An 11,180-nucleotide genomic window follows, 5' to 3' on the forward strand; every position below is an offset into this window, starting at 1 on the left:
CTCCCCGTGTTAGCGTGGGTTTCCTCCGGGTCAAAGACAGGTGCTATAGGTGAATTGAATAAATTAAATTGGCCATAGTGTATGTGTGGGTGTGAATGCAAGAGTATATAGGTGTTTCCCAGTACTGGGAAGGGCATTCGCAACGTGAACGTATGCTGGAATAGTTGGCGGTTAATTTCGCTCTGGCAACCCCTGATAAATAATGGACTAAGCCAAAGGAAAATTAATAAATGAATGAAAAAAAACTATCAAACTATCAGTTTGTTATATTGAAGTTTTGATTATATTGTCAAGCCGTTGTTTTGGCAGCCGATATATTGGTGCATCTTTCAGAGAAATAATTTGTTTCTGTTCCAAATATATTCAATAATAAATATTGTTTGAGAGTGTATTCTGTGAATTACGATTTTAGCGTATTTTGCAAAATTGGTTTAAGAAGGAAAAAAAAAAGGTCTACTTTAATTGTCAAATAGAAAAGAAAAACATTATTATATATTATCATTATTTAAATTAGAGGTTTCTGCCAAATGTTAGTTAAATGCATTCATATTATCTAAACGGCCAGTTACATAACAACACTCAAGATGATCTGCTGAAGGTCAAAGCATCAGAATGAGTAAGAAAAAGTTGATTTATGAGACAGTTGTTGCCAGACAGGTACAGTAGTTTCTGAATATTTCAGAAACTGCTGATGTACTCACAATTTCAGTTTAGAGAAAAAGTCTTGAAATGAAAAAGCATCAGGTGATTAGCAGTTCTGTGAGTGAAAATGCTGATGCCAGAGGGGAATCACCAGACTGGTTTAGCTGATCAAAAAGACACCAATCGATACAATGGAGGTCTACAGAAGAGCATCGCTGAACACACAATAAACCTTGAAGCAGATGGGATACAGCAGCAGAAACATATGCAGAAAAGGAGGTTCAAGAAGAAAAAAATTAAAAAGAAAAAGATCAAGAAGAATAATAAGAAAAAAAGATCCAGACACCATAACTGCAGAAGGCACAATGTCATTGCACTGCACCTGAAAATCAGTTATATCAATATATAATCAATAGGTTTCTTGATTATTATGTCAATTATTATGCTATTCCTTGATTATTATCCTTGACTATATGCTAGCCACATTGACCTAGAAAATACTTCCGTACATTGTGTAAGTGTCAAACTTTAAATAGAAAAAAAAATGTATTAAACTCCTTTTTTTTTTATTTTTTGAGCGAGATGCTAATGGTCTAATGCGTTTCAATGATATATGCTAAGCTAAAAGTCTTGAATGGTTTAAATAAATAGTAAAGTTAAACCACAATACTCTAGGAGAGTTGCTAAATGAGCCTATTTCCAAAAAAAGTGGAGAGTTCCTTTAAGTCAATATGGAGCAAAGCTCCGGTGCTCCGGTTTTCCCCACAGTCCAAAGACCTGCACTATAGGTGAATTGGATAAACTAAATTGGCTGTAGTAGATGTGTGAATGTGAGAGTGTATGGGTGTTTCCCAGTACTGAGATGCAGCTGTAAGGGCATCCTCTGTGTAAACATATGTTGGAATAGTTGGTGGTTCATTCTGCTGTGGCGACTCCTGATAAATAAGGGACTAAGCTGAAGGAAGGAGAATGAATGAATGTTTACAGTGTCTTGTTGTATCATACTTTAAACAGTTCTGAAGACAGAAGATGGTCAAACCAGTGTACCAATGACCTGTGCTTAATCGTTCATTCATTTTCTTTTCGGCTAAATCCCTTTATTAATCTGGGGTCGCTACAGCAGAATGAACCGCCAACTTATCGAGCATATGTTTTACACAGCAGATACCTTCCAGCTGCAAACCATCACTGGTAAACATCCATACACACTTATTCACACACATACACTACAGACAATTTAGCTTACCCAATTCACCTGTACCACATGTCTTTGGACTTGTGGGGGAAACTGGAGCACCCGGAGGAAACCCACATGACCCAGCCGAGGCTCGAACCAGTGACCTTCTTTCTGTTAGACGATCATGCTTCCCACTGTGCCAACGCGACACCACTTATCAAACTTCTTCTTTTTTTTGAGTAAGATGTTAACGGTCTAATTCGATTCAATCATCTATGCTAAGCTAAGTTAAAGAGCTCCCACCAGACCCAGATATTGATTCAATGGTTTAAATAAATAGTAAAACTCAACTGCATAACTCTAGAGTTGTAAAATAAGTCTTATTTCCCAAAAAATTTGTGTTCCTTTAAGTCAATATGGAGCAATATTTTAGGGAAATGTTTCCAGTGTCTGGGCGACATGGTGGCTCAGTGGTTAGCACTGTCACCTCACAGCAAGAAGGTCGCTGGTTCGAGTCCCGCTTGGGCCAGTTGGTATTTCTGTGTGGAGTTTGCATGTTCTCCCCGTGTTCGCATGTGTTTCCTCCGATGCGCTATAGGTGAATTGGACAAAACTAAATTGTCCGTAGTATAGGAGTATATGTGTGAATGCAAGAGTGTATGGATGTTTCCCAGTACTGGGTTGCAGCTGGAAGGGCATCCGCTGCATAAAACATATGCTAGGATAGTTAACTGTTCATTCCGCTGTGGTGACCCCTGATAAATAAGAGACTAAGCCCAAGGAAAATGAATGAGTTATTAAGTGTCTTGTTGAATCGTACTTTAAACAGTTCTGAAGACAGAAAATGGTCAAACCAGTGTACCAATTAAATTAAAATCCAAAAATAAAATGTATTTATTTATTATCTTTTGTTTCTGAAAATTATGTTTATATCCCCTAGGCTGGTTCTTGAAGGCTTTCTTTTTTCTGGCCCCCTGCAGTGAGGCAGACGACCAGATCAGATGTTTCCAGCCATGTCTCTGTTTCTCCAGCAAGCTCTGCTGTTGAGCAAGTGGCACCAAAAGCCTGAACTCAACACATTGCTGGTCTGCCTGCTGAAAATGATGTGCTAGTTTGAGACTAACTTAAACTGAGATTAGCTTTTAACTCATGAAGAGATTTGTCATGGTTGCTTTTACTATTATTATTTTCTCTTGAAACTCAACTAATTTAAGACTAGCTTAAATTATAACTCAAACAAATGTCTGTTTTTTTTATTCCACTTTGTTTTCTCGAGACTAGACGTAAGTTGACACTAGTTCAACTTTTCTCTCATTAAAAACTGAACTTATCTTTAGACCAACTTTAAACTACACCAACTTTAGCTTAACTTTTCCAGATTAGTTAAGAGAGCAGACTAACTTAAATCAGAAAATTGAGCTTAACTTTCATTCATTTATTAATTTTATGCCTATGATCAGTACATTTATTATAGTATTAATTCATATTCATATATCACATTAATGGAAATACAGTTATACAATAATTGCTGTACAAGTATCATTCATTATTAGTTCATGATACTAAAACTAACATGAACTAATGAAAACATTGTAAAGCATGACCAGTATCTTAAACGTTACCCTAAAATAATGACTTTCAGAAATAAAGTTATGAAAGCTGTTAAAAAAAACTACTGTAAAACTACTGTATATTTTACAGAACATATATACTGTACATTATCGTAAATATGTGTTCAGCAAGATAAATGCTACTGTAAAAAGGAATGCAGTATTTTTTACTGTAAGTTTGATTTTACAGTAAATTGCTGGCAAACTGCTTTAGTAAGTTACCTTACGTTTACACTGTTAACAATTTTTATGAACTTTATTGTGAATAGTATTTTACTGTATGACATTTATGCAGTATCTTACTATATTTTAAATTTTAATTATGTGAAATATCCTCTTTGCACCTTAAAAAAACTGTATTTGTAAACTTGATATAAATAAAAAATCATTGTGAAACCTGGCCAATCATAGAAAATACAGTAGTTTTACATTACATAGATAAATGAACATGCTTGAGTTACATGCTATTTTCCTTTTACATTTGAAAATGTATTACAGGTGAGAAGACTAAAACTACTGTATTTTTAGAGTACAGATATACATTACTGTAAATATGTGTACAGCAAGATAAATGGTACTGAAAAATGATTACAGTATTAATTGCTGTAAGTTTTGATTTTACAGAAAATTACTGGCAAACTGCTTCAGTAAGTTTCCTTAAATGTATAGATTAATACCTAAGTGTGCAAAAGTTTACACTTAACAATTTTTGTGAATTTTAATATGAATAGTATTTTACTGTATGACATGTATACCGTATGATTTTAAAGCTGCATTGTATGAAATATCCACTTTGTACCATACAAACAATATTTTTAATTTGATGTAAATCAAAATACAATAAAAAAAAATAAAAAAAAAAACTGAGTGTGAAACCTGGCTAATCATAGGAAATAATTTACCATTTGTAAATCAGTAAATAGACAAATGAACAATGAATTACAAGTATTTGTATGCAAATATATTAGTGTGAAAACTAAAACTATTGTATATTTTACAGTAGAGATATACATTACTGTGTAATGTACAAGATAAGCAGTACTGTTAAAAGCAATACAGTATTTTTTAATGAATGTTTGATTTTACAGTAAATTGCTGGCAAACTGCTTCCAGTAAGTGACCTTAAATGTACAGATTAATACCTAAAATGTGCAGAAGTTTACACTTAACGTTTTTTGTGAACTTTAACATGAATAGTGTTTTACTGTATGACAGTTATGCAGTATCTTACTGTATTGTAAAGCTGTATTTGGTCAAATATCCTCTTTGCCCCATAAACACATTTATAAACAATCAAAATACAGAAGAAAAAAAAATATTGTGAAACCTGGCCAATTAAAGGAAATACAGTTATTTACCACTTGGACTGTTTCACATTACATAGACAAATGAACAATGAGTTACATGCTATTTTCATTTTAAATATATAAAACATGTTTTAAGTGAGAGAACTAAAACTACTGTATTTTTTTACAGTAAAGATATACAATACTCTAAATGCATGTACAGCAAGATGGTACTGAAAAATGATTACAGTATTAATTGCTGTAAGTTTTGATTTTACAGTAAACTGCTGGCAAACTGCTTCAGTAAGTTACCTAAATGTACAGATTAATACCTAAAGTGTGCAAAAGTTTACACTGTTAACAATTTGTGTGAACTTTAATATGGATAGTATTTTACTGTATGGCAGCTATGCAGTATCTTACTTTATTTTAAAGCTGTATTTGGTAATACAGAAGAAAAAAGCCATTGTGAAACCTGGCCAATCATAGGAAATACAGTAATTTTCCATTTGGACTGTTTCACATTTTATAGATAAATGATCAATGAGCTACATGCTATTTTCCTTTCATATATGAAAATATTTTTTATGTGAGAGGACTACTATATATTTTAATGTACAGCTATACAATACTGTAAATACATGTACAGCAAGATTAATGGTGCTGTAAAAATATATACAGTATTTAATGCTGTAAGTTTTGTTTTTACAGTAAACTGCTGGCAAACTGTTTCTAGTAAGTACTTCCAGTAAGGTAAACATATCAGCCATATATGAAAAAGCAACTACACGTTACACCATAAATAACCCCAGAGTGCCCTTTGTTCTCATTCCAAACATACAAATGCTGGTGTTGCGTAATTAGCACACATTCCCTTATTGTTACGAATCAAATGAACGGAGCCCACATGAGATGCCTGTGATCCGGTTTGCTTTGACACCCATGACTCTTTTATTTTTTTGTTTGTTTGGCAACAGGCAGACTGAGGGTAAATTTCCACAGCTGATAAGGCATGCTGCACGTGTTGACAGTGTTTCGGCCTGGTGTCGCCAGCACGACCTTGTCTTACCTAATGAGGAGATCCTCTCAGGCAGATTACAGGCCGCGAGATGTGATTCACCACTCCTGTCACCGCCAATACTCTAATTCACCTTTTAAATGGGCTTTAGCAAGACTCGTGTGAGGCTATTTGTGTGAGAAGAATGGAAGACACATTCAAATTTATCATGTAATGTCAATATTGCACTCACCTAAGCAGAAAAATATGTTTTTGTGTGACTAAAAGGCTATTTTCTAAATGCTAGCATGACTTTAGTTTAAAAAATAAAGGTTTCCAGGTAAAACCAAAGTGGGATTTTCACAGAGGTGGTTTAGAGGAATATTTTTGGGTTGCTCAAAGAGCCTTTTAGTGTAAAGTTCTTCAAATAACGTTTTTTTTGTCATATCATGAAGACTATTTTCATAAAAGTAATTGTGATAAGAAAGCCTTTTTTCCCCTATGAAGGTATATTTGTATGATAAAAGGTCCAATGAGAGTTCTTCATGTAAGGTGCATCCTGTATATTAGATAATATACATATTTTTCTTTATACACTGTTAACAGTTTCCTGTAGAATCAACAGTAACTTAATGTAAATCAATTACAGCAAAAATGCTGTATTTACATTTACAGCACCACTTATCTTGCTGTATATGTATTTCCAGTATTGTATATCTTTACTGTAAAATATACAGTAATTTTCATAATGCATATTTGAAATACAGTAACGTTCCGCATAATTGTCCTTCAGTAAAAGTCAGTTCATATTATAGTTTAGTTCACCTCAAACTTAATGTCAGTTACAGCAAAAATACTGTATTTACATTTACAGCACCATTTATCTTGCTGTATATGTATTTCCAGTATTTTAAATCTTTACTGTAAAATATACAGTAATTTTAATAATGCAACTTTAAAATACAGTAACATGCTGCATAACTTTCCTACAGTAAAAGTCAGTTCATATTACAGTTAAGTTTTGCCAGTAACTTACTGTATATCAGTTGCAGCAAAAATACAGTATTACAGCACCATTTATCTTGGTGTATATGTATTTATATTGTATATGTTTACTGCAAAATATACAGTCATTTTCATAATGCAACTTTAAAATACAGTAACATACCGCATAACTGTCTTACGGTAAAAGTCAGTTCATACTACAGTTCTGTTCGCCTCTAACTTAGTGTCAGTTACAGAAAAAATACAGTATTTACATTTACAGCACAATTTATCTTGCTGTATATGTATTTACAGTATTGTATATGTTTACTGTAAAGTATATTGTCATTTTCACAATGCAACTTTAAAATACAGTAACATACTGCATAACTGCCTTACAGTAAAAGTCAGTTCATATTACAGTTCAGTTCTTCAGTAACTTACTGTATATCAGTTGCAGCAAAAATACTGTATTAAAGCACCATTTATCTTGGTGTATATGTATTTACAGTATTGAATATGTTTACTGTTACGTATACTGTCATTTTCACAATGCAACTTTAAAAACAGTAACATACCACATAACTGTCTTACAGTAAAAGTCAGTTCATATTACAGTTCAGTTCACCTCTAACTTTGTGTCAGTTACAGTAAAAATACTATATTTACATTTACAGCACCATTTATCTTGCTGTATATGTATTTACAGTATTGTATATGTTTATTGTGAAGTATCCAGTCATTTCACAATGTAACTTTAAAATACAGTAACATACTGCATAACTGTCCTACAGTAAAAGTAAGTTCATATTACAGTTCAGATCACCTCTAACTTACTGTATGTGAATTACAGCAAAAATACAGTATTACAGCACCATTTATCTTGCTGTGTATGTATTTACAGTATTGTATATCTTTACTGTAAAATATAGGGTCATTTTCACAATGCAACTTTAAAATACAGTAACATACCGCATAACTGTCCTACAGCAAAAGTCATTTCATATTAGTTAAATACTGTGTAATTTGCAAAAATTATTCAGTCTATAACGCACATATTTGTACACAATCTTTCTCATCTAGATGTACTCAGTTGAATGCAAACTATTGACCCTCTTGTGCAATTATTATTATATTTCCCTGTAAATATGTGTTTTTAACAGAGCAAACGGATATAAATTTCAATTTTTTAAAAAAAAGCAAAGACTTTTTCAGATTAGTATTTTTTTCTTTCTGGATAAAAGTCTTATTTCTTTCATTTGGGCTGGAATAAAATACATTTTTAATTATTTTTTATTAGTTTTAAGGTAAGAAAAATAGCACTATTAAGAAATTATGATTTTATTTAAACAATGTTGTTCATTGATCTAATTCACCTAACTTGCTAACCTAATTAACCAAGCTATGACTTTAATTTGCTAGTACAAAATAACTAGTAAAATATTATGTACTGTCATCATATCAAAGAAAAGAAAAGAAATTAGTAAGTAGAAAATGGATATTAAAATTATTGTTTATAATATGTTAAAACAGTACTTGGGAAATAATAGAAAAATAATAAAAACATCACAGGAGGGCTAATCATTTTATTTTTAACTGTATATGCATATACCCAGAGGTCACGAAAACCATAATACATTCCTTATGTGCACACTTTATGAATATCATTAACCACTAAATCCGATAAATAACCTTTATTTTAAAAGACTTGATTCAGATGTAAAGTGTGTTATCTTGGCTTGTGCTGATGACCTAATAGTGAGTTAGAAGAGACTTTGACCACTGCCTCCATATATTGGCCCACTGACACACAAATGTCCGATTAGCTGATATGATCCATTAAGACCTTAAGAATGACAGGTTCAGATGCTAACGTGGAGCAGGGTAAGACTGTGACATGCTAACACAAAAGTGATCTAGGAACTATAAAGTAACTTAGATAGCAGTGCTGCCGTCACCTGTGTGGCCTTGAGAAAGGTTGCATGAAACCAAGTGACTCTTATAGAAGGTGTTGCTGTATATACCAGTCCCTTAAAAAGATCAGATTTTTGTGACTATAAAAGGACAGATTTTGTATCGAGTTTTCATTTTGCTGTTCATTTTATACAATTTATTTTTTTTCTATGAAAATGTACAAAACTCAAAGGTGACCTATTATTTGTGATAACCTGATTGTACACATTTACTTTATGCAATAAGATATTATTGTACATTTATTTCTTCAGATTTATATAAAAACGTTTAATGTTATTTTTCTAATATTGTTAAAATATCTACTTGTTTATCGGCACTTTAAATGAACAGAAAAAAGTCTTATGTGTGTTTCTAAAAAAAAGAGTTATTTTTATCACGGTACCTGCGTCATGACGTCACTGCACGCGCCAGTAGCGGGCGCGCCCGTGAGGCTCTTCATACATACAAGTGAAGAGTAAATGAAGACATCACGAGAGTGCTTGTCTGCAGTGTTTTGTTTCTTTATTCTTTAAAACTTCATTTCAGAAGTACTACATATGTCCCATTTTACAAGATGTAAAATAAGTTTCTGATGTCCCCAGAGTGTGTATATGATGTTTCAGCTCAAAATAGCACACAGATTTTGTTTTATAACTCTTTGAAACTGCGCCTTTTAGGCTTTGAACCTTACTATACTGTCATTTTCACAATGCAACTTTAAAATACAGTTACATACTGCATAACTGCCCTACAGTAAAAGTCAGTTCAGATTACAGATCAGTTCGCCAGTAATTTACTGTATATCAATTGCAGCAAAAATACTGTATTAAAGCACCATTTATCTTGGTGTATATGTATTTACAGTATTGAATATGTTTACTGTTACGTATACTCTCATTTTCACAATGCAAATTTAAAATACAGTAACATACCACATAACTGCCTTACAGTAAAAGTCAATTCATATTACAGTTCAGTTCACCTCTAACATAAAACCAAGTGACTGCTATAGAAGGTGTTGCTGTATATACCAGTCCCTTAAAAAGATCTGATTTTTGTATTTTTGTGACTATAAAAGGACTGATTTTGTGTCGAGTTTTCATAGATTTTGCTGTTAATTTTATACAATTTCTTTTATTGTTTTTCTGTGAAAATGTACAAAACTCAAAGGTGACCTATTATGCCCCTTTTTACAAGATGTAAAATAAGTTTCTGATGTCCCTAGAGTGTGTATATGATGTATCAGCTCAAAATAGCACACAGATTTTGTTTTATAACTCTTTGAAACTGCGCCTTTTAGGCTTTGAACCAAAACGTGACATTTTGCTGACTGTCACTTTAAATTCAAAGGAGATTGTGCTCCTAGAACTCTTTGTACTAAAGGCAGAGCTTCAAATGCCTATGGGCCCTATCATACACCTGGTGCAATAAGGCGCAAGACGTGTTTCCACGACGTGTTGCTAGTTTGAGACTAACACAACCCTAATTTTCCCGTTTTCCACCACGTTGTTTAAATAGCAAATCCATTTGTGCCATTTTGGACACTCATGCGTGTTCTGGTCTGGAAAAGAGGTGTGTTAAGATGCATTGTTGGCACGCTGCTATTTTGAGGAACTAAAATAGACTGCTCAATAGACCAGCTGAAAGCAGGTCTAAAGTCCAGCGCAGAGCACGTCAGTTGTGCACCTTGCTTAAAGAGCCCCTATTATGGGTTTTTGAAAATGACCTTCCATGCAGTGTGTAACAGCAGTAAGTGAATGAAAACATCCAGCTGAGGTTTAAATCTCAAAGTGCATCTTGTTTAAACCTATTGATCCTTTAGTGAAATAGTTGACTCAGAGTCGAATAAAAGAATCGAGTTGGGGTCCGATCTTTTGTTTGATCGCATCGATCATCGAACGGTACATCACCAAATATGTACTTTCAGTTCCAATAAAATGTGCATGCGCTTTCCCTCCACACACTAGTGGAGGCACGGGGGATCATGGGACTGATCATGCTGCGAAGATGACGAACACTGACAGATGGAGATTCGACATTATTCTGTCTATTTGATACAATATCCTATGCTCCAAGCAATGGTGTAACGGATGGCCGCCCTTTGCGGTCATCTTTTGGTTTTGCGAGCACTCCCCAGCTCCCCAGCTCTATTGTCCGCAATCGTCGTCAACCCCCCCAATGGGTTTTATAAGCACTTCCAACACCCTCCTGTTCTTCAGTTCATGATCGCCGTCAACCCCCGCCCCCACCCCCAATTTTCCGGTTTTAAGAGCATCTCCAACCCCTGCTCTTCAGTTTGCGAATGCTGACAACCCCCCCCCCCCCATTTTTTTGGGTTTAACTAGGTCATTGGGCCAATCAGTGCAGTTTAGCTTCGCGCAAAGGAGGGGTTTGGGAACAAATGAATTACTGAACGATTCATATGGGAGTCGCTGGGCTAATTAAGTAAAAATAAGTGCATATTATAAGACAATGAAAGTGTTTTTTGACCTTGCACACATATCAGCATGTTGTTGGAGACCCCTAAAACC

Source organism: Danio aesculapii, chromosome 22 (genome assembly GCF_903798145.1).
Source record: "Danio aesculapii chromosome 22, fDanAes4.1, whole genome shotgun sequence".
In the NCBI taxonomy this organism is placed as follows: domain Eukaryota; kingdom Metazoa; phylum Chordata; class Actinopteri; order Cypriniformes; family Danionidae; genus Danio; species Danio aesculapii.